Here is a 24,686-nt window from a genome sequence, read left to right on the forward strand (position 1 = left end):
AGTTCATAGTGTGCTGGTTTGCTTTTCGTCTTTTTTGGTATTTAAATTTTTTTTAGTTATTTACTTAATAATTAATGTACCTACTAATTCATTATTTCATAACTTCTCTTATATCTGAAATAGTAATTACTCTTCTTTTAATTTACATTATTTCTGATCATCTGGTTCATACAATTATTAAGTGATCAGGCTACTAATTCAGCTATGAAAACTCAGCTTTCACTGGTATATAGAGGTGATAAAACCAAAGGGATACAATAGCCTTAGTTATGGATTTCACATACAATGGTGAACGGCAGAATCTTGAAAACTGAGATTTCAGACCTGTTGCAAATGGCTGAAATGCAATATTAATATATTTCCCCCCAGCCTTTAATGAAACAAAATAGCACAACATTTTATTACATAAACATGTGATAGAGGCTGTTGGCAGATGACGGGTTAAGCAGACGCCAAGATGGGGAAGGAGGAAGGGTATTTACTATGGTTATTCTCCACTGTACATTTGATTTTACAGTACAGCTTTCACTACTCACCCAAAATACTACTTAGTTACAAATTTGCCAGGTGACTCAGTGGGTGAATTGCCTTATGACAAGAATGAACAACTCTTCTGACAGGTGGTTTTAAACCACAGATTACTCATTTCATTCTATTTTGGGATGAATATTATATTTTCTTAACTCCCTGTGCTGTTCATGTTAGATTCCATATGCAGAGACTTCTAGAATCTTAAAACTAGGAAAAAAAGTAATTAACTTGTTATATTACTGATGAGAAAATTTAAGCCCAGGAAACTTGTCACTCATCCAAATCACAGAACTAGTTAGCATCAAAGCTAAAACTTGAATCCAATCGCTTGGCCTCCATTTTCTATACCTTCCACTCTTCCAGCTACCCTTCATTTTTTGCATACAACACTAGTTATTTGAGTCATTTGGGGATTCTGGGAATGGCTCTACTCACCAGAGAAGAAACGTTTTATTTGCCATAGGGTCTACCCTCTTTTAAAAGGAAAATACTTTTAGGAAGTAAAAATAATAAACATTTGCATAGCATTTTACAAAGGAATTTCCACGTATTTTGAGATCGATAGCTGCTATCTCACACAGATAGTGATCATCATTTTACTAGGGTGGGGTCCTGTGACAGAGGAGTCCAGCAGCTTGGGGAAACAAAGCTGGGTAGCTGGAAGGCTCATTTGGGTGGAGGTGTTTTGCAAAACTGCTTGGGGCTCAGCAAGGAAGGTAGGGTAAAGAGGGACAATCTTTCTCTCAGTGGTTCTTAACTGGAGGTGATTTTGCCTGCCAGAGGGCCTTTGGCAACGTCACAAATGGGGGTAGTGGTACTACTGGCATCTAGTGGGCAGACACCCGAGATGCCGCTAAAAATCCTACGACGCACAGGACAGCCCCCACAGTAAAGAAATATCTGGCCCAAATCTCAATAGCGCTGAGGCTGAGACACCTTGAGCTAGAGGAAGAAAAGACTCATTGAGGAGCCAGAGGAAGCTTCTTGGGTTATTATTTACTTCATGCATTTAAGAACTTAGAAAACAGGTGACACGCACACTACATTTTTTTTTCTTTTTGAATATGCCTAACAGTTTCTAGGGAATCCTGGAGACTGTTTACGTGGATTTCCTTGCACTGGATGTGGATTGGCCCAAGTAACTCGAAACCCATTCACTGGAGTTTTGTGAAACAGCTGTGGCCCTTGGCATCCTTCCTGTCTGGTTTTCAGAACTCAGTCCCAGCCGCTAGGTTTTTGGAGTCTTCTGCAATAGCAGAGAATTCTTCTGTGGGACACTACACACATCCAGGTGTTTAAGTATGTCAAGGTTCTCTTTTAAACAAATATTAGATTGTGTGACGTGCTTCATAGGACAGGAGGAGTCGCCTCAAGGGGAATAATCAGATTTTCTTCAGGAGCTGACGGTCCTCCAGCGGGAGAAGAGTCGGGGGCTGCAGCGCGGGCTCCCCACTACGCCTCACGGAGACTTCGGCCCCTACGCAGCGGAGCGCGCCAAGCTGAACCCCAAAAGTACCTGAGAACGAAACAGTTCGCCGGTTATATATATACACTTAGAGGCGCGCGAGTGCGCGCGACTGCCCCTTGGGAGCTGCAGAGCGGACCAATGAGAAGGCCCTCTCTCCGCGCCGGCTCGGGATTGGGCAAACCGCGCCAGCTTCTCCGCCTAGCAGCGGGCGGGGCGCGCCGAGGAGGGCCTGGGATAGGCGCGCCCACTGCGCCAGAGTCCCGGGGGCGCGTGCGCGGTCTCGCGGCGGCCGCGGGGGCTGGTCTCGCGCGGTCTGGAGGTGGAGTCGCTGGCGGCGGTGGCGACGGCGGCGACTGGCAGTGGGGTGGGGTGGGGGGCGGGGACCAAGGGTTGTGAGGTGGGGAATCCGGGAGTTTCTGGATTCTTTAGCTGGTATTTTAAGTACAGCTGGGGAGCTGTCCTTCCTGCAGTGTTTAGGAGCCGCCGGGGCGGGAGGATCGGCCGCTGTGGCGCGAAGGTAAGAGGTGGACTGGCGGTGGCGTGGGGTGGAGATCTTAATCAACAGGTCCCGGGAGCTGGGGGGAGGGGCGTCCGGGCTCACCCCCTCCCCCATACGGGGAGCTCGGCCGGGAAACCGGGGCTGCTCCGCCGCTGCCCCGCCAGCAGGCTCTCCGGCCGGCTGCGGAGGACGTGAGCCCAACCTTTGTCCCTCGGAGGAACGCAGCTTGGCCGTGCCGGCTCTCTCTGCCTTGGCGAGGGACCCGCTTGGGCTGGCGGGGATTCCTGCCCGCCTGGCCCAAGTTACAGGGGGGCGGTAGGGAGTCGTCTGCCCTCTGCGCCCCCGCCCGGAGTTCGCGACTCCCAGGACTCCCTCCAGGCCGGGTCGGGGGAATCGCTGGGCGAACACTTTCCTTTAAAAGAGGGAATGTAGTCGGCGTTCCTCTGCCTGACTCAGCTCCTGGTATTCAGCTGCTCATTGCGTTCTTTAGACAAAAAATCAGTTCCCACTTCCTTGTGACCACTTTTCAAGAAAAGCCTAATCTCCTAATGGTTTCTGATAATTTCCTCGTAAGTTTGCAAAATGAATTTTGAAGCCTGTAAATTATTGTAAGTTACGTTTAATGAAAGGCGCTTTGAACAGTCTTTGGGGCAAATTATGTAACTTCCTAATAATAATAACCCACCTTCTGTTTAGTTGATTGACATACGGTAATGTGTATGGAATTTAGATTTGCGTCCAAAGGTTTTTCTTGGCAGTTGGCGCTAAAATTAAAATCTGATCGCTAGGAGGTTTTTAGAAGTAGTATATAGTGTGTGTTTTGTTTCCGTATTCGTTTAGAATTGTAAAAATTTAGATTTGGAAAGCCTGTAGAACAAGATTTTTGAAAGTTTGGTTTTACTGACAAGGTAGGTGAAAGGAGTTAATATTTCTGATTTTAAAAAAGACATACCATGTTTTAATGATAGTATCGTAATTATGCTTTTGGATTATACCATAAGTTAATAACCTATTAAATTCTGCAATAAGAATAAATGACATGTTGGTTATTGGTGTCGTTGAAGTATAAGTATTGATGGTAATGAAATTGTTAAGCTTTTTTGGATTATGAACTACTGATTTTTTTTCTGGATCCCTGTGGACATGGCATATTACAAGTTTTAAAAGACTCTAAATTATTGTAGCAGGCTGAACCTATTCAGCTATAACGTAAGATCTTTATAGATGAAACAGGCAAAAATACCAAAAGCAATTCATTATTTTATCTTTGTTAAAAAAAATCAAATAAATCTTACCATGTACTTCAGTGACTTTTGGCTAGACAGACCTGAACTTGACAAGTAAAGATGGACTCATTAATGATTTTAACTTGTTTTAGAATGTTACAATGGGAGACGATATGTAAGTTTTACCTGAGAGTGACCCAAGTCAGTACTGTTGAGCTGTTTATATGCCCTTTCTGAGTTAGGATCTTGTTTAAAAAGTTCATTGCAGACATACCAAGAAATTTATCCATTTTATCTATCAATATACTGTCCAGTTTCTTTGCTAGTTTCTGATTCAAGATGTCTGGGAAAAATAGTTTCCTGACATAGGTGCTTTAGAATGCAATTTTTGATTATGAATCATAGAATTCTTGAGTTGGAAATAATCCTAGTGGTTGCATAGCCTAACCGCTTCGTTTTCCAGGAAAAGGAAAGTGAGGTTTATAGAGTTCAGTGGTCCATAGTCTGACTGCTGGTTAGTGGCAAAGTTGGACCTAAATGCTAAAATGCTTGTTTCCAGAGTCCAAGTACAGTGCTCTTTTCACAATATACTATTGTTAAATAAATCTGTAAGTTACCCTTCTCAAAATCATATATGTGGCCAGCAGGGTTGTTTCTTTCCCTTCTGCGTTTTTTTCCTTTTTTTAATAACCACTAACCACAGTTAATTCATTCCCCTACTGAAGGGTTGTTTTCAGTTTTTCAATATTTCAGACAATGTTTAATAAGTATCCTTGTACGTGTCCCCTCCAGCACAGGTGTGAAGGTTTCCCTACACTGTATACCTACCTGTAAGTGGAATTGCTGGGTCATAGGTTGATGTGCATTTTCAAATTTACTGCTGCAGCCAAATTATCCTCTCAAATTGTAACAATTTACGTTCCTGCCAACAATATATGAGTCATCGTTGGCCACATTTGGAATTGTCAGATTGGTATTGTCAGATTTTTAAATTTTTGCCAATTTGATGGGTGAGAAATGATGTGTTTTCTTTCTTTCAAAAAGATTTTAACTTTATTTTTAGTTTACTTGATATAAAATTAACTTTTTTCATTGTGTAATTGTTTTGACAAATGAATAGAGCTGTGCAACTACCAAAATCAAGATACAGAACAGTTCCAGCACCTAGAATTCGCTTGAGCTGCTCTTTTGTAGTCAACCCTTCCCCCACCCTTAACTCCTGGTAACTAGTGATCTGTTGTCATTTCCTATAGTTTGTCTTTTCTAGGTATTGTATAAATGGAATGCTATAGTATTTAGCCTTTTGAGTCTGGTTTCTTTCATTTAGCATAATGCATTTGAGTGTTGAACCATGTTGTTGACTGTATCAGCACTTCCTTCTGTTTTATTGCTGAATGTGGTATCCATTGTATGGATGTACCACAGTTGTTTATCCATCTGCCAGTTGAAGGACATTTGAGTTATTTTCAGTTTTGTTTTTGTTTTTTTTTTTTGACTGTGAATAAAGCTGCTATAAATCTTTACAAAAAGGTTTTTGTGTGAACCTAAGTCTTCATTTCTCTTGGGTCAGCACTTTAAAGTGGCATTGCTGGGTCATATGACATGTATCTTTAACTTCGTTTTAAAAAGTGTCTGCGGTAGGCAGAATAATGGCCCACAAAGATGTCCTAATCCCTGAAATTTGTGAATAAATTAGGTTACATGGCAAGGGTTAAAGTTGCAGATGGAATTAAGTTTGCTAATCAACTGACTTGAAAATAGGGAGAGTATCCTGGATTATCCCAGTGGGCCCAATGTATTATAGGGTTTCCCTTCAAAGGGAAAGCGAGAAGCAGTAGAATCAGAAAAAAAGATGTAATGGTGGAAGCAGAGCCAGCGAAATGCAGAGTTCTTGGTTTTGAGGATGGAGGAGCAAAGCCATAAACTAAGGAATGTGGTCTCTGGAAGCTGGAAGAGGCTGGGAAATGGTTTAATATTTAGAGCCCTCAGAAAAGGAGGCAGCTCTGCCAGCACCTTGATTTTAGGTCAGGGAGACCTGTGTCAGACTTTTAAGTACAGAACTGGGAAATACTACATTTGTGTTCTTTTAAGCCATTAAATTTGTGGTAATTTGTTACAGCAGCATAGGAAACTATATGCTATAAATTGTTTTCCAAAGAGGCTAAACCAGTTTGTATTCCCACCAGCAGTGTATGGGTGTTCCAGTTACTTTACATCCTCATCAACACTTGGTATGGTCAGTCTTTTTAATTTTAGTGATTCTTATAGTTATGTAGCAATATCTCATTGTGGTTTTTATTTGCATTTTTCTCATGACTAATGATGTTAATCATCTTTTCATGTGCTTATTTGCCATTTGTATATCTTTCTTGGTGAAGTTTCCAAATCTTTTGCCCATTTTAAAATTGGATTTTCTTGTTTAGTTTTGAGAGTTCTTTATAGTCCTTTGTGAGATATGTGATTTGCAAAGATTTTCCTCCAGTCGATGGCTTGCCTTTTCCATCCTCTTAACAATGTCTTTTGAAGTACAGAAGTTTTAAATTTTGATGAAGTCCGAAGTAGCAGGATATTCTTTTATGGGTCTTACTTTTGGTATTATATCTAAGAATTCTTTGGCTAACTCAAGGTCACAAAGATTCTCTCTTACGTTTTCTTCTGCAAGTTTTATATTTTACATTTAGATCTATGTTCCATTTTGAGTTAACTTTTGTATAAAGAGAGATGTTTAAGTTGAGTTTCATTTATTTGTCCGATTGTTCCATGACCATTTGTTGAAAAGACTCTCCTCTCTCTATTGAATTGCCTTTGTCTCTTGGTCAAAAACCATTTGACTACATTTGTGTGGGTCTGTTTCTAGACTCTTGTGTTCCATTGATCTCTTTGTCTGTCCTTTGCCAATATCACAATGTCTTGATTACGTTAGCTTTAAAATAAGTCTTGAAGTCAGATAATATGAGTTCTCCAACTTTATTCTTTTTCAAAATTATTTTAGCTAGTTTAGTTCTTTTGCCTTTCCATATAAATTTTAGAATCAGCTTGCTGATATCCATAAAAAAATTCTGCCACGATTTTTAATCCTGTGTTTAATCTATATAAATCAACTTGAGGATAATGGACATCTTAACAAAATTGAGCTTTCCAATCTATGAATGTGGTATTTCTCTCCATTTATTTAGAAATCTTTGATTTCTTTCATGAGTGTTTTGTAGTTTTCAACATACATATCCTGCAAATATTTGGTGTTTCAGTTTTTTGGTTCTATAGTAAATGGTCATTTAAAAAAACTTGAGTTTCCAGTTGATCACTGCTAGTATATAGAATACAATTGATTTTTGTATATTGACATTATAGCCTGAGTTTTTACTAAACTCATTTATTCTAGGAGATTTTTTTTGTAGATTTCTCGGGCTTTTCTGAGTAGACAATCATGTCATCTATGAAAAGAGAAATGTTTCTTTCTTTCTAGTCTGTATGCCTTTTCCTTTTCTTGACATTGTGCTGGCAGGACTTCCAGTGAGATGTTGAAAAAGTGGTAAAAAAGAACATCCTTGTCTTGTTCATAATCATAAAGGGAAAGCTTCAGTTTTTCACCTTTAAAATGTGATGTTAGCTGTAGGTCATTTTGTAGATTCTCCAAATCAGGTTAAGGAAGTTTCCTTCTGTTCAAGGCTGCTGAGGGTTTTTATCATGAATGGATGTTGAATTTTGTTGAATGCCATTTCTGCATCTATTGAGGTGATAATGTGGACTTTCTTTCTTTAATCTGTTAATATTGTGAATTACATTGATTAATTTTCAAAGGTTGAATCAGCCTTCCCTATTTCTGGGAATAACTCTGGGGTTGTTTCAAACAAAAAATCATTTTGGATTGTTTTTCTTTGACTAATAGATGTTAACATTCTTAAAAATGAAGAAGGAAACTGGATAAGATTTTGTGAACTAGAGTGCTTATAAAGTCAGAGGAGTCAAGATATTCATTAACAGTTATATAAATTTTACATGTTGGTAGGACTTAAGTTTCCTTAATCTGTACTGGAGTTTGTAGACTGTACTTTACCACTAGAGGACTCTTGTTAAATTACTAAGTGAAGAAAGGAAATGTTATTTGTATCACTGTAATCAAACATTCCTCATGCTGGGTTAATTTAGGGAAGTTGTTGAAATGTGTTTGGATAGTGAAGTGTATTTTGAATGAAGATAAAATGATGTAATTAGGAGATTTTTACTTGGAATAAAAACAATGAAAATTTAAAAAATACTACAACAACAAAAAAAACAGGCTCCTTCCTCGCACCAGGAAATCAGCTATACTCCCATGAGTAATCATATAAATGTTTGGCGGGTCCGAGTAGAATGAATTCAGTGAATGTATTAAATCACAAAGTGTGAAGTGAAGTATAAAATAAAGTACTTGTAAGAAAAATCCAGGCTCTGTTTTGCTATATTTAAGATGTTCCTTAATGAAAAATGTGAGTATATGGTAAAAAGATACATGCTTATTAAATATATTTTAATATTTTGAATTGTGAGTTTTTGCTCCATCAATTGAGACTACAGGAGACAGTTTAATTATGAAGAATAGGTTTCAGTAACCTCATAATCAAGCTGTTTAATTTTATCATTTTTATAAATTTGGGCTTGTCATATGGTTTAACCATTATAAAAATTCAAGCAATTTGGACTTTTGTCTTGTATCATTTTAAAGTTCTTCTTAAGTTAACAGTTGTCTCAAAGAGCCCAAACATTGAAGTTTTCAGGCTTCTGAGGTTCTTGGCATTTTTGCTGCTTTAAGGCAGGGGTTGGCAACTTTCTGTGAGGGCTAGATAGTAAATATTTTAAGCTTTGCAGGCTATATCATTTCAATTGAAGTACTCAACTCTGCTGTTAGTGTAAAGGTAACCAAGCAAATAAATGTAACTGTGTTCCAATAAAACTTTACTTAAAAAACAGAGCCTTCCTGATTTGGCCTGTGAACTGTTTGCTTACTTTTGTTTTAGGCAAAAAGTTAGCAGGAGAAATGAAAATATTATAGTAAATGTAGTGGAAAGAGCCTTAGGGTCAGCTGGGTTGGGAAGTTATTCCATGCTGTAATTCCCAGCCAAGCCCCCACTTTCCTCATCTATAATAGGTCGCCACCTTGGAAGATGATTGAAAAGGTTAAAATAAGGTATGGAAGGCACTAAGCAAAACATTGTGACACATAGTAGATACTTAATAAGTATTTGCTTCTCTCTCTCTGTTTTATGGCTGCACTATGCTTTGTGACAAATTGACAGATGTGGAGTAATTAAGGAGATTCAGATTTTTTACAGTTTGTGGTATATCTAATTGGTTATTCCAAATATTAGAAAGTATAATTGTGTTTATCTTTATAGCTAAATTGTCTTTTGAATTAGGCCTTTTTTGGTATAAAGTATAACTTCTTGGTTTCACAATAGTATCATAAATATCACATAAAAAATTGAGAATTTGTGTTGAAATGTAATTTTGTATTTTGAGGGTTGAACGTTGTCACCGAAAATGTTTGATAGTATCTCTTAAAATGCATTACTTTGATTTGACCTAAGAAGTAGGCTTTCTGTATTTTGCTTGTATGCTTCAGAAGTCCCTTTGAGATGCGTTCATTTCAAATAATTGACTGCCTCCTATGAGTGCACTGAACTAAGTGCTCTGCTAGAATTTGGTTGTGCTTAAAGAGTACCTATATTTAGGTATTCATTTTTGTGTAATGTTTGGGATATAAATGAAGCTTCAGAAAGTTGTTTTTCTTCCTTTCTAAATTTCTGTCAAGAAACAGCTGGAGGGGCCCGGCCCAGTGGCATGGTGGTTAAGTTCACACGTTCTCCTTTGGGGGCCCAGTGTTCCTGGTTCTGATCCCAGTTGTGAACCTTCACACTGCTTGTCAAGCCATACTGTGGCAGGTGTCCCACATAGAAAATAGAGGAAGATGGGTACGGATGTTAGCTCAGGGTCAGTCCTCCTCAGCAAAAAGGATTGGCGACAGATGTTAGCTCAGGGCTAATCTTCCTCAAAAAAAGAAAAAAGATACAGCTGGATTTGAGATTTTTAACTTCCCTCTCCCCTCCGGAACAGAATCTGTTCTCCTTCACAAATCAGAGGCAGAGATGCCAGAAAGGTGGCTTTTGGAATAATCTTAGTGGCAGCCCTAGGGTTGGATCTCAAGTACCAGACTCATAATCTGTTTGGTAGTCTCTTCAGTGCACCATTGCTTGGTTTGTTAGCTCTGTTATTACCTGCCTCTGGACTCCCAGAAAGCTTGTTTTCTTGTCTTACATTCTCCATTTTTCCCCTAAAGCTTAAACAGAAGCTGTTGCAAAGTCTTACCAAGTTTTACTAAGAAAACTTTATATTATTGTTCAAATATAGTTACAATATAAATGTGTTATACGTAATGTGAGAGAAAATTTTTTCTATTTCAAGATTTAAAAAATTCTGCTTTACATTGGTAGTATTATCTGTATGATATTTATGTGTAAGGAATTGGGGTTTTTTTTGTTCTACAAGTAATCATCATTCACTTTTACATAGTTTTGTCTGTCTCAAATTTCCTAACTAGTTCATACAGAAAATTATAGGTGAATATTGAATATTTACAACGTGAAGACTTTCGGCAGGATATAGAGAAGTATTAGATGAAGTCACTGCCGTCAAAGTTCTGACTTTGAAATGTAAGTATGGACAGTCTCTTAGAGATTAGGATGTTTTGAGAGAATTTGTTAGTTCTTTGAAACTCAGAGCAGAATCACAGAATTGCTCAAATAATATGCAAATGAACTTTAAGATTGTATTCATAATGTTATAGAATTGTAACAGTTTATTTTTAAAAAATAATATACCATAATTTATTTAATAATATTACTGTTGGTTGGCCTGTGAGTTGTTTTTACTTTTTGGTTGTTATGAATAATGTTACCATGTACGTTCCTGTACTTTTATGGTGGTTATATGTACATGTGTTTCTCTAAGATGCTTCTCTCCAGTATGGTAGCCAGTAGCCACATATGACTATTTAAATTTAAGTTAACTAAAATTAAAATTCAATTCCTCAGTTACACTAGCCACATTTCAAGTGCTCGATAGCCATATATGGCCAGTGGCTATGTTATTGCCCAGTGCAGATAGAGAATATTACCCATTATTGCAGAAAGTTCTGTTGGACATCCCTGCTCTAAAGTACATACCTGGGAATGAAATTATTGGGTGATAGGGTATGGCATGGTCAATTTACTAGATAATGCCAAACTCTTTTTCAGTGTGATTCATTTTACTGATATACACTTCCGGCAGCAAATTATTGAGTTTCTTCAAATTGCATCACATTGAAAACTGTATAAATTCCACTTTATAAATACTGGGCATGTAAATATAACTGTCTACTATTAATCTTTTGTGAATCTGATGGTTTTTTGGGCCCTTCCCCTGAAACACACACATTGTTGTGCAATAGTATCAGAGTATTCATGAAAATTGGGTCATGAACCCCAGATTTAATCCTCGGACCCAGGTGATTCATCTAAGAATATACAAGTGACTACCTGCAGATGTTTTTCAGAATGACTCACTTAAGAGGGCTCAGTAGATACTTAAGAGTTTGTGAAAGGAAATTTGATAATTCTTTGTAGGCATCTTAAAGGGACACTGTTCCTTTTATACTTGACACTTTATCTTTTTATACTTAAATTTTGTTCTAAGAGTAGTGGTCTGGCTAAATCACAGTACTTTTTGTTTTTCCCTAACTCCTACTCAGACTGTATCCCTTGCCCCATCTCTTAATGTATTATGCAGTATGCTATGTCCTTTGTATATGTTTCTAAATATTAACAACTACACTGCAAGTTTTTTTAATCACTATTCTCCCTTTTACAAATGAGGAAACAGAGGCTCAGAGAGATTAAATGTTTTATCCAACGTCGTAGTATAAGTGGTAGCAAGGATTTGGATTCAGTTTATTTGACTCCAAAATCTTGAATTTTTCTACTTTGTATTTTAGCCTGCCTTAAGACTTGTTATGCATAACACCTGTAGTTTTGGTAAGATTAAAATCTTTTTGAGGAAAGCCACCTTTAATTTAGTGTTTAAGATATACTTGAATTAAAGTGGAGAACCTTGAACCTGTAAACTGTAAGCCCCTTAAGGGTAGGGGCTATGTCTTTTTACTTAGTCTCTCACTGCTTAATATGGCACATAGTAGATGCATGTTATCACTTTGCACTTTTATCATTTACTTGTTTAAACTTTGGTCTTGCTTGTAAGCTTAATACCAGAGACTGTTTTAACCTAGTCACTTCCTATTACCTGAGAGAAGATGAGATTCAAAACGTAATTCATTTATTCTATGTGGCCATAAATGTGTTTAATGGTAGAGTGGGGGAGGGTGTCTAACTTTCACATGTTCTTGATTAACATGCTCTACAAAGATAAGCACAAACAGATGAATTTGCTAATGACCGTTTCTTGCTCTTCCATGAGCCCTTACTAACAGGTCCTGTGGTGCAGTTACAGTCCCTGCCCCAATTAAGAACTCAGACTAGACAGTCAGACTTGTGCTGAAATGCCTTGACATGTATGTGACTCTGGGCAAGTTAATTTAGCAAAGTCTAACTCCTTATCTGCAGAATACGGATTGTATTAGTGCCTGATACAGAGGGCTTTAGGGGAAGGAAAACCTAGGTTCACTGTGGGGCATGGGGGGCTGCACATTAAACTGACAAAAGATAGATTAGCAGGAGAAATGGTTTTTCACTAATGTTTATGGAGGTCTTCATAGAAAGGAATTGAAGACCCAAAGAATCAGTGAAACTGAGCCATAAATTGTGAAAAAGTGACAAGACAAAGGAAAAGAGGTTTAGGCTTTTAGGGCTGGTAAATTGTCAGAAGGTAAATATGTGGGGGAAACTAATGGAAGATAAAGGTTATTTTAGTAGATTTGTTATGCAGATTTAAATTGGTGACTTTCTCCATTGATGCGTCAACTCCCAGGAGTAAGAGTCATCTGCCTGGTACCTTTACAAATGGAAATTTATGTTACCTTTATAAAGGGAAATTTATGCCGGGTCTTTTTAGCCAGATAGAGGGGGAGGGCAGAGAGTTGTTTTTTTTCCTATGTCTGCTGTTTCTTAATTGCCTTTAGCTCAAAATAATCCTTATGCCAAAGTGTCATATTTTGGGGTTGCATATTCTGATCTCCTTCAGAGCTTTATTTTGAGGATTAATTGAGGTGATGTATCAAGAATGGTTGGCATAGGGGCCGGCCCCGTGGCGGAGTGGTTAAGTTCGAGCGCTCCGCTTTGGCGGCCCAGGGTTTCGCCGGTTTGGATCCTGGGCATGGACATGGCACCACTCATGGCACCGCTCATCAAGCCACTCTGAGGTGGCATCCCACATGTCACAATTAGAAGGACTCACAACTAAAAATATGCAACTGTGTCCCGGGGGTCCTTGGGGAGAAAAAGGAAAAATAAAATCTTTACAAAAAAAAAAAGAATGGTTAGCATAGTGCCTGGTATATTTTAAGCCCTCCATAAATGTTAGATAAGAGGTAGATAGACTACAAACCTGGTTTGTGACATTCACGTGGAATAGCAATTGAACTGCTTTATGTTTTAGTAAATATATTTTGAATAGATTATGTGATTATGAATAATTTGATTAAATAATTTTATAGGAATTGTGTGAATTGGTTGTCATAGACTGAGTCAATGATGAATAATTGTAGTTGTGTGTTAAGGTAAAGTTTTTTTCATCTCTGAAATAATAGTGAAAGTCAGTGGGTGAAAAAAATTTGTTGCCCTACTTATAAACAGCTTACATGTACAGTGAGATCAAGTTCCACTCAGCTTTATCAGTTTTTTTATTGATGCTCAAGCATTACTCTAGAGTATTTTTCACTAGATCATTTTTACTACACATTTTTAAATAGGCTTAAAAAATGACGTTATTTGCAGTGTTGAGTTTCATTGTGGTGATTTAAAATCTTACATTTAGATAAAGCATTTGTTTCATTTTACTGATGTCAGCGTGCTTGTGTTAATATTTTGTTTACTTTTTTCCTTTCATGTAATGGATATCTTTCACATCTGTCTGTGATCTTATATTCTTTCCCATTTATACAGATTTTCTTAGGATGCTCTTCCACTACAGGTAACTCCTGCAGCATTTCTGCAGTTGTAGTATAAAACTTATCAAATAGCATTACACTTGTATAGTGGTTTTGTTTGTTTGCTTGCTTGTTTACTTATCTGATTTCTATGCTAGATTTTAAGTTTCTTAAGGCTGAGGACTCTTTGTTAGCAATCTTTTTGTTGCCAATGACTGTGCAAGTTTTTGTACCAAGCAGTGCTTATGTTGTTGAATGAAAGTGTAGTTTAGTAACGTTTTTAAACTATAGGGTACAGTAATCTTTAAGACTGACATTTTGTTTGTGTTTCTTGTTGCATAATATACCTTATGTTTTCCTGCCTTCTAAGACTATCTGGTCAAAATCAGAACATTACTCATACCCTCAGTCAGTAATACTACAGTACTAAAAGTTCACTGGATTCTAAACTTGGTGACATTTGTATCCTTGATACTGAATATCCTTGATACTGAATCTCTTAATCTCAAATTCCTGTCCCTGATGCACAGCAAACCAAACACTGAGACATTGGTGCTTGGAGATGGAGAAAGGGCCCATTCAAGTTGGCCAAGATGAGTAGGTGGAACCATGGGTTCACTCAAATCCGCCTCCCCAAGAACAGAAAGCAGGGGGATTTTATAGAGCTCAGGGGCTTGGCAGGAGGAGCTTTGGAGAAACAAAGAGGTCACTTCAGATAAGCCCTGGACAATCTTGACTTCTGCCCTTCAGCAGCTGCTGGGGTCCGGCCATCTGGTGATCCCTACTTCCCCGAAGGCATTCTCTTTCTTCTGCAAAACAAGCTCACAGATCCTTGAGACCTGAGTCACCCCTTGAGTTAAACAAGAAAACAGCAAATTGACAAGATTCGTCTGTGTCTGTGTTGGGAGCAAGGTCAAAAGGCAAATATGTTCTTATTGAATAGCTGCAGTAATCCTCAGGTACACGGCTTCATCCTCATCAGTCTTCTTCCTTCTCAGATTCTTCTCCTTTCCTGTTCCGATGACACAATCCTACTTCTGGTCCTGAAAATACTCTCTATTGTCACTTCTTTAGTCTAATTTATAGATTGTAGTAGATATGAATCTTTATTTATTCATTTTGCTTAATGTTCTTGTTCTAATAACTCTGAAACGGTTTTTTGGTATTTCTTCAATGACAAGGCAAACTATTCTGTTTTTTTGTTTTTATGACCAGTTGTTGAATTGCATACCAGTAAGCCATCTAAGTAGAGGTAATCATCTACTAATTTGCTGACCTTTGGAGCATGTTTTTTTCCTCTAGTAAGCTATAAATCACTTGAGGTCAAAAGTTGGAATCACTTATAATGCATTTTTAGAGACCTGAAACTTGTGACATGTGTTTCAGTAAAAGTAATTGACACCTAAGATTAGAGGGGATGGAGAAAATCTATGTGGAACAGGCATAGAAATAGGCATCTAGGCAGCAAAGCAATAGACTTGTGAGTTTGGAATTAAGATTCTTTGAGAGTTTGTCGTTGTGAGTTATTAACATGATGAAAGAATTGGTTCAATCATAATGGACCTGACTTACTATATTTTAAAGTGTTGGTGGTCCCTTTTGCTCTTATTCCTTTGGTAAACTGGTTTTGTTTCATTTTTAAATATTTTTCCTCTCCAAAGCCTCAGTACATAGTTGTATCTCCTAGTTGTAGGTCATTCTGGTTCTTCTATGGGGGATACTGCCACAGCATGGCTTCATGGGTGGTGCCTAGGTCTGTGTCCAGGATCCGAACCAACGAACCCCCTGGACCGCTGAAGCAGAGTGTTAGAACTTAACCACTTGGCTGCAGGGCCAGCCCCTCATCTCATTTTCAAATGAAAGATGTAGTATATTTATTTTTGTGTGGTAGAGGAAGTCCTGACTACCAGAGTCATGATCCTAATGATTGCTTAAGTGCTTTATTTAGAAATTCTTATATATTGTTGCATTGTTTCTGAAATTGTTTAGGGCCTTAGGGATAATTTTTTTTTTTTTTTTTAAAGATTGGCACCCAAGCTAACATCTGTTGCCAATCTTCTTTTTTTTTTTTCCCTTCTTCTTTTTCTCCCCAGAGCCCCCCAGTACATAGTTGTATATTTGAGTTGTAGGTCCTTCTGGTTGTGCTGTGTGGGATGCTGCCTCAGCGTGGCTTGATGAGTGGTGCCATGTCTGCGCCCAGGATCCAAACCAGCAAAACCCTGGGCGGCCAAAGCAGAGCGCTCGAACTCAACCACTCGGCCACGGGGCTGGCACCTGGGATAATACTTTGATTACCTCTTTTTGTCTAAAGATTCCAGAACTCTTGAAAGAGCTTTGTTGCTGCTGCTAATTTTTATAGACTTTAAGAAGGTAGTTATAATTTAAAGTTTCTATTTATTTCTTTCAAAAAAGTAATATCTGGGTGTTTTTCCCCCAAATTATGAAAGTAAGACTTTTTTTGGTCCATATTTTGTAATATATCCAAATGGTACAGAAATATAAGCAGAAAGTAATACCTGAGAGGTCCGTTATCCTTACTTTTCAGAGATACTAAGTGAAAACAATATTGTGTATATTATTCCAGGTTTTTTCTCAATAACTTTATAAATGTATCTTTTATGTGCATTTTTAAAAGTGAGATTGTATATAAAAACTATTCTGAAGCTTGCTTTATTCATTTGCCTTTGTTCCATTGTCAGTTTATATAGAGCTCCATGCTCTAATAGCCACACTAAAATATCTTAAATAGGTGAAATTCATTTTAATACTATATTTTATTTAACACAATGTGTAAAAATGTATTAAAAAATTACCATCTGCACGAGTTAAAAACTAAAAATATTGATGACATGTTTTACATTCATTTTTTCCATAGCTGAATCTTTGAAATCTGGTGTGTATTTTACATGATGGCATATCTCAATTAGAATGATAAATTTTCATTGGAAATACTTGATCCGTATTTAGATTTTGTTAAGTTTATAGTTGAAAAATTAAATTAACGTACCCAAATTGTTTAAAATAAACTTTATAAGATAAATTTCCAGAAAAGGAATTGATAGATCAAAAGTTTATTTTAAATTTTTGGTAGGTACTGCAAAATTGTCCTCTATAACATTGTTCTGATATAGAGTCAATAGTACATAATGTCTGTTTTCCTATATCTTTCCAACACTGGATGTGATTGGTCACTCTACACAGACACACAAAAACCTTATCCCAAAGTAAATCCCAAAGTATTTATTTATTTATTTATTTTGATGAGGAAGAGTCACCCTGAGCTAACATCCATTGACAATCCCCCTCTTTTTTTTGCTTGAGGGAGATTAGCCCTGGGCTAATATCTATGCCAATCTTCCTCTGTTTTTTTTGTATGTGGGACACTGCCACAGCATGCCTGATGAGTAGATTAGGTCCACGCCTGGGATCCAAACCTGTGAACCTGGGCCTCCAAAGTGGAGCACGTAGAACTTTAACTGCTTGGCCACGGGGCTGGGCCCCAAAGTAAATATTTTTACATAATTATACTACCTTTTTTTCTTTCTACTCTAATTGGAAGAAAAGGGTCACTCTCACTATTAATATTTCCTTGGGGAGAATGACAAAAAAAGGCAGAGCCAGAAGTCATGAGAAGCTGTGAAGAATTAAGATTGGGGGCGAGTATGCCAAAGAATAACTCACAGAGGATGTGATCTCCTCTAGTACCACATAAATCAAGGTCTTAAAAAATTTACCTCCATATATTCTTCTTAGGAAGCTGTTGGAGGTCTCTCAAGGAGAAGGGAGTAAATGAAGAAGGAAGAAAGAGGTGAGAAGACTTTGCTAGGATAAGGACGAACACTTGAAGATGACTTAGAGAATAAATTCAGATTCGAGCATATTTTTGTCAGATACATGCAGAAGACGGAAGGAGAAATCAACCCGAGTAATGGAGAGCGTTAAATGAAGAGACTGTTCACAAAGGTGTGGGTTGGGTTAAGGGAACTCACAAGGGATGCTGAAGCATCCCAGAGTTGGTAACAACAGGAATCCTGCTAAGCCTAGGCCTGAAGGGACAGGGAGGGAGTAGTCACTGGAATTTACAAGAGCTGTTGCTGTAGGCGAGGAGCCACCTGGTGAGAACTGTGGCCTTAGAGGAACTGCCAAATCACAGGAGGAAGCTGGGGGAATAAAGAACCCAGCCACTCTCTCCTGCCTCCCAGTGGCTACTTCTGGCTGAACCCACTGGAAACCAGAGGACAAGAGAATATGGGTTAATGCAGTCTCTAGACGTCAGCCTTCTTGGACCTGGAGCAGGTGGAGAAGGATGAATGGATCTGGGCAAAAACAAAATATCCAGCTTAGAGCTGGAGAGTGGAGGGCTTCAGAAGGAATGTCACTAAAAATTAAAAAAAAAAAAAGATGAAACTGATAGATTACTTGATTTGTTTGAATATGTACATTAGAAAGTATATTGTATTGATTCTTCTACTCTCGAGTGTGGGGATGTATTAGTGATTTAACTAAAAAATGAAATATAACTTATGGGGAGAATAAAATGTATAAATAAATGCTACAGCAGAGGCATCGACTAAGTACTGCAGAAGGGTAGGTTGTGGATGGGAGCACGCAGGATTAAGGAAGATTTCATAAGGCACTTATTAGAAGGGGAAAACTTTAACAGATAAAGAATTGAACAGAAAGGATTTTTTTTCCAGGTATAAGAAACAATACGTCAAAGCTGTGGAGGTGGGAAATTGCAGGGCTTGTACTAGAAATAGCAACTAGTTTGACCTGGAAGAGAGGGGAGGGAGAAATAAAGGGAGAATTATATTCTAGGACTAAGTCGAGGGGAGCTATTTGAATGTCAGGCTAAGGAATTTGAAATGTGTTCTCCAGAATAACTGTTAAAGTGCCTTGGAGTCAGACTTCAGTTTGAGGTCCAGCTGTGCCGTTTAGCTTGTACATTGGACAAGTTATTTATCTTTGCTAAGGTAAATTACAGAATTTAACTGGGAGATGGTTGTGAGGGTTAAATGAAATAATGCAGACTAGGTGCTTAGCACAGTGAATGAATGGTACATAATGCTACTTAGTAAACAGTAGCTTAAGAGGGGAAACACAACAAAAACTTGAAAAGAGACACTGTCATGATAATAGCTGTGCTTCAGGAAAGTTAATCTGACAGTAGTGTGTAAAATGATGGGAGACTAGAAAGACCGCGGTTGTGGTAACTGTCAAGAAGTTCGTGCAGAAACCCATGAAAGAGATAATGTGCGTATAATTTAAGGCAGTGGTGTGAGAAGGGAGAAGCTGGGGAGTATATGTGAGATATTATGGAGGGAGAATTGAAGGGAGTTGGTATAATTAGTTATTAACATATTTAGGGATATTGCAGTTAGGATTTTCAGTAGTTAAATTTGACCTCAGGGGGATAACTAATTTATCTGACAGGAGCTAGTCTATTGTATTTTTATGGTATTCATTTTTTAAGCCATAAGTTATCATTTTATTATTGAAAACAGTTTGTCGGGGTATGACATATGGCTCACTTTGGCAAATTCAGTACTTCTAATACTGAAATTGGAACAATATAGAGTACAGAATAACATTTTTAAAATGCCGCTAGAAAACAGGAATGTTGGTAGTTTAGTTTTGCTTTTCAAAATGAGTAGGAAAATTCACAGGCGTTTCTACAATTTCTGCACTTGACCACGTCTGCTGCTTGGCTGAGTGTTTAGAAAGTTTGAGCAGGAGATGTCATGCTGCTGCACTCTGGTGCTGTAGTAAACTTGTAGTCTGTTAACATAACATACATAACAGGGGAATCAGTTATCACATTACAATTCATTTTATGAAGCAGTCAATTGAGGAGAAAAGATGAATTTTCTCTAATCATATTTTAAAGGTGAAAGAATGATGTAATTATGTGGTTTTTGAAAGGAAGCGTTTAATCAGCATGGTATCATCTTACAAAGATGTAACTAACATAGTGCTGTGGAACCACAGAAGGCTTCACCGATTTTAGTTCCTGTTCTGTTACTTCTAGCTCTGTGCGTTGGCTACGTATCTTCTGAAAAATGGGGATATCTGACCTGCTTATGTTTCAGGGCAACTGTGGAGATGAAATGAGATAATGTGCTTGAATTTACTATAGAAATTGAAAAGCTTTACAATGTAAGGTATGAATGTATAAATTACTTACAAATTTTCATTTCTGGCCTGTCCTCTTTGGTTTCCTTGCCTAGCAATTAACAGCCCCAAATTTCCACTTTAAATGTATGGAGTACTTCTAAAATGGAATTTATCATCGTTCCAGTTCTCTCCATCCCTCTCCTTTCCCTCCGAGGGAGAAAAACTTGATTCTCTGAATTTTCCTATTTTAAGGTAACATAACTTCAGTTGTCATGCTCAATATTCCAGAACTATATTTGGCTCCTAGTTTCCAAATCCTGTCAGCTCATCCTTTGTAATAACCATTGTTTGAAATTATCCCTTTTCATTCCTTCTGCTACTTCCTTTATCCTCTCATGCGTATAGTATTAAAACATTGTCTCTATTGGCTGCTCTACTTACATTTCCCCTAGTCAGCTCTGCTTACAGTGTAGAGTAGATTTAACTTTCTAAAAAGCTGGTTTTTTGTTCTTCTTTTTTTACTCAGAAACCCATAGTCTCCTGTTGGTTGCAGGAGAAAATTCAAACAATTTAGTTTAGGACACAGTCAACTCTGCCTTTATCTTCTATCTCTTACACTGGCTCTGTTCCTTATCAATACTGTTCTTGTTCTCCAACTAGGCCATATATGTTCTTGATTGGTAGCAGTGTACTGGAAAGCCATATTGCAAGTAATTTTATCCCACATGTTTAAAGATCCATTTCTAGTCAGTTTGAAAATGTTAGAAGTTACCTTTTGTCCTAGTGCCTTTTAAAAAAATGTTACTGACCTCTTGGATGCACTTAATCTTTTATTACCAAGTTGTTGAAGGTGATAATGGGGTAGTTCAAGTAACCAACCATTTGATATCTTTGATACTGTTTGGCTTTTAACCAATTCCTGCAGTGTCTGGTTTTGAATATCTCCAAAGACCTTCAGCTTTGTGCTTGATATAAGCAAATGGAGAATTTTCCCACTGAATTAAAAAAAAGACCCAAAACAGTACTTTTCACTTCAGAGAATATTATATATTTTCAGAGAATAATATATATTATATATAGGGAGCTTAATTATCTGGTTAAAAAAAATGATGATTTCTTGTTTCCCCACCATTTCTTTATATTGCAAGGTACTACCATAGCGGAGTTATATCCAGATTTGTAAAGGAAAGAGTTGAATGATGATTCATTATGCAGTCCCATTGGTCCCTGGGAATACTTTTGGCCAAAGTTAAATTTTAGGTATAAAAAAGCAAGAAGAGACTCTTAGGTATTTGGATCTGTAAATGTGTTTTTCATACAATTTCATTGTTTAAAAGAGAGAATCTCTGTGGACAAGTGAAGGAAAATGTTGGGAAGGTACCCTTTAAAACACTAAACTAAGAATCTTAATAATCAATAAACATTTATCTTCTCTTATTATTGGGTAAGACTAAATAAAAATAACGACAAAAGTGAAGAGCTTCTATGCTGGAGTCATACAGACTTGGTATAAGGCTTGGCTCTGCCATTTAGGTTCATGACTTGGGAAGCAACTTAACCTCAGCAAACTTGATTTGCACATCTGTAAACTGAGGATAACTTGGAGGAGCTGGAAGAGTTGAATGAGATGATATATGTGAAATTCTTGGCACTCTGCTTGGCAAGCAGTGCTACTGCTTTTACTTACACTACTGCTACTATCACGCCACTGCTTGCTCAAACCATTTAAATAATCGTTCTACTTCTGTCCTCTGTAAAATACCATTCAAAGATGGTGTAAGGATTTTATGGTGTACTGAACATGAAACCATATCCACAAGAGTACCTATTATAACTGCTGAGTGTTTATTTTGAGGTGCTCTTTGGGCAGAATACTTTGCTGCTTTAAACCTGTCTTCTCATTCATCATTGGGGATAACAATAGTGATTAAACTTGTAGGATTGAGGATTAATTATATAAAGTATGGTAGTACAATGTTCACACAGAGAGAGTTAGTAAATAATACTAGCTATAACTATTAACTATATTTATACATTTTTTTAGTCTGTCTTTGGGCCACTCAGTGTAACTAATTTGCCACTTTATGTGCGTGTTTTGTCTCTCTGGCTAGATTGTAAGCGTTTGATGGTGGGGAAAGTATCATATGCTAGAATATATTACTAAAATAGTGTTTGCTTTCCCAATGAGGTTCCAGTATATAGGATAAGGCAATTTATTTGGCAGTAGTTTTTATTCCATTTACTCTGTTGCTATTCTGTTGGCAATCATTACCTTGTTGAATTTCTGGGTTTATTGATCTCTGCCGCTAAGTATTTGTATAACCTTGGCAAGTAACTTAAATATTGTGGACCTTCCTTTGTCATTTGTAAAATAAGAGGAATTCCATCAGATCCAAGTTTATTTTGTTATTTAAACATTTAAGTTAGCATTTTTTTCCCTTGAACCTTAAAAAGAAAGATAAAAGTGAGCTGCTCTTATCTTCCCATCCACTGCCAAGATGACCCTTAAATTCCCCTTCCTGAACATTTTGGAAAACACTGAATTAGATGATATTTAAGGGTCTTTCAGCCTTGATATTTATTATTTGGAAACCAAGAATACTTGAAAAAGAGTTGAAACAGAGTAAGCAAAAATATCCTATCAGGTGGTTAGCAAGGAGGCCTGGCTATTTAAAGTTTTGTCTTGAATGTATGAGAAATTTATTGAATATTATTGTGTTTTGTTTTTTTTTTTTTTGAGGAAGATTAGCCCTCAGCTAACTACTGCCAGTCCTCCTCTTTTTGCTGAGGAAGACTGGCCCTGAGCTAACATCGTGCCCATCTTCCTCTACTTTATATGTGGGATGCCTACCACAGCATGGCGTGCTAAGCGGTGCCATGTCCGCACCTGGGATCCGAACCAGCGAACCCCGGCCCGCTGAGAAGCGGAACGTGCGAACTTAACCGCTGTGCCACCGGGCCGGCCCCTGAATATTATTGAATGAGTGAATGCCTCAATTTTGGGTTAGTTAATATTCCAGTATAACTCAGGGTTTCTCAACTTTGGCGTTATTGACATTTTGGGCTGGATAATTCTTTGTTATGGGGACTGTCCTGTGCATGTTTAGCAGCATCCCTCGTCTCTGCTAAGTAGATGCCAGTAGCAACCTTCAACCCAGTCCTCACAATAAAAAATGTGTCTAGCGGTTGTCACAATTCTCTTGATGGGGACGAGGAAAAGGCAAAAATCACCCTTGGTTGAGAACCACTGAATCCAAAAATGTTTCAGAAGAGTCAGGGTGACAATTTGTAAATAAATCTTTGATAAACTTTGGTAAATGAATATTTTAGGATATAGATGTTCAACAAGCTTTTTTTTATTATTTATTTATTTATTGGGGAAGATTAGCCCTGAGCCAACTACTGCCAGTCCTCCTCTTTTTGCTGAGGAAGCCTGGCCCTGAGCTAACATCCGTGCCCATCTTCCTCTATTTTATATGTGGGACGCCTACCACAGCATGGTGTGCCAAGCAGTGCCATGTCCACACCCGGGATCCAAACTGGCAAACCTGAGAAACGAAACGTGGGTTCTTAACTGCTGCACCACCGGGCCGGCCCCTCAACAAATTTTAAACACAGAAGTATTTTCCCATGTTGTCCTATTTTTATTTTTGTGTCAAGGCAAATGTATGACCTAGAATCATGGTGTAAAATAGGAACTTGTCAATTAAATCTTTCCATTGTACGTGTGTTTTATATACAATTTTGCCAGGAATGTTCAAAGCTGCTAAGTTTCTGAAAGTTTACATCTGAGAAAGATGTGTCTTCTAAGCTAATGACAGTGCCTTGTTGATATCAATTGAATCGAGCCTCAGGAATCATAACATTCTTTTTCTGTCAGGGCAGATGATTTGTGTGGCTTTAAATTATGTTACCCCTACTTCCCTTTGAAATGTTTACTTATTTGACTTTTACTTTGAAGACTTTTTTCAATTAAGAGAATTTTGCTTCTAGTCTTTACAAATTTATCTGGCGTACTGCATCTGAAATACAGTTAGCTTTAAAGCTGTGAGGATAGCAGTGACTTCTTTGGAATGCGATTATCTGGATGATAAATAAAGGTACTTCTGTCTGAAACCTAAACCATGAACTAGGTAGAATTTTAGAATTGCCCTTAGTATATGACTTCTCAGGACGTTCCATTAAAAAATAAACCCGGGACATTTACACTTGGTCTTTTTTCTTAATTTAAGGGGCTTGATTTGTCAGTTGTATAAATCTGTTTAATAGCTTAAAAATTTTTTCTTTTACGTTGCACCAATTGAGTTAAACAAGTTAATTTTACTTCAAATATATGATTTTTTTATTTTAAAAATATTTTTAAAAATTTTAGTTTTCTGTAATTTAAAGAATAATTGAAAATCTAGTTTTTCAATTAAATCTTTAGAGTCTAAATATTTTTGTTTAAATTGTTTTCATTAATAATTCTGAGCTAACACCTTGCATGACTAGCCCAAATATATTTAAAATTTGACATATATTTACTTAATTTTGGTTATAGCTGGGGTCCTTCTCTGAAGATGATGTGTGGGTCATTCATTGTTGGAAACTGAAATTTATGTAGAGTTAAACATTTATTGAGTAAATAGGATTTTCAATGTGATGTGAGTATATGACTTGTTTTTGAAATATACAATGGTCTTTTCTTAACAAATTGGTTTTGTTGAGATATAATTTACATGTAATAAGATG

The 24,686-nt window shown here is 37.4% G+C and overlaps 1 protein-coding gene across 3 annotated transcripts in view; it reads left to right on the forward strand.

Annotated features, from left to right (window-relative positions):
- The first annotated feature begins 2,253 nt into the window (after positions 1-2,253).
- Positions 2,254-24,686, forward strand: part of PALS1 (protein associated with LIN7 1, MAGUK p55 family member) — an 89,956-nt gene continuing 67,523 nt past the window's right edge. For 2 of the 3 annotated variants that reach the window (XM_044773796.2, XM_044773798.2), the window contains exon 1: positions 2,254-2,516. The gene's annotated coding sequence lies outside the window, so the exon portion shown is untranslated. Of the gene's footprint in view, positions 2,517-2,911; positions 3,068-24,686 lie in introns of those variants that run through there. The other variant, XM_044773797.2, reaches the window with a different exon arrangement.

This window comes from Equus asinus, chromosome 7 (assembly GCF_041296235.1).
Source record: "Equus asinus isolate D_3611 breed Donkey chromosome 7, EquAss-T2T_v2, whole genome shotgun sequence".
NCBI lineage: Eukaryota > Metazoa > Chordata > Mammalia > Perissodactyla > Equidae > Equus > Equus asinus.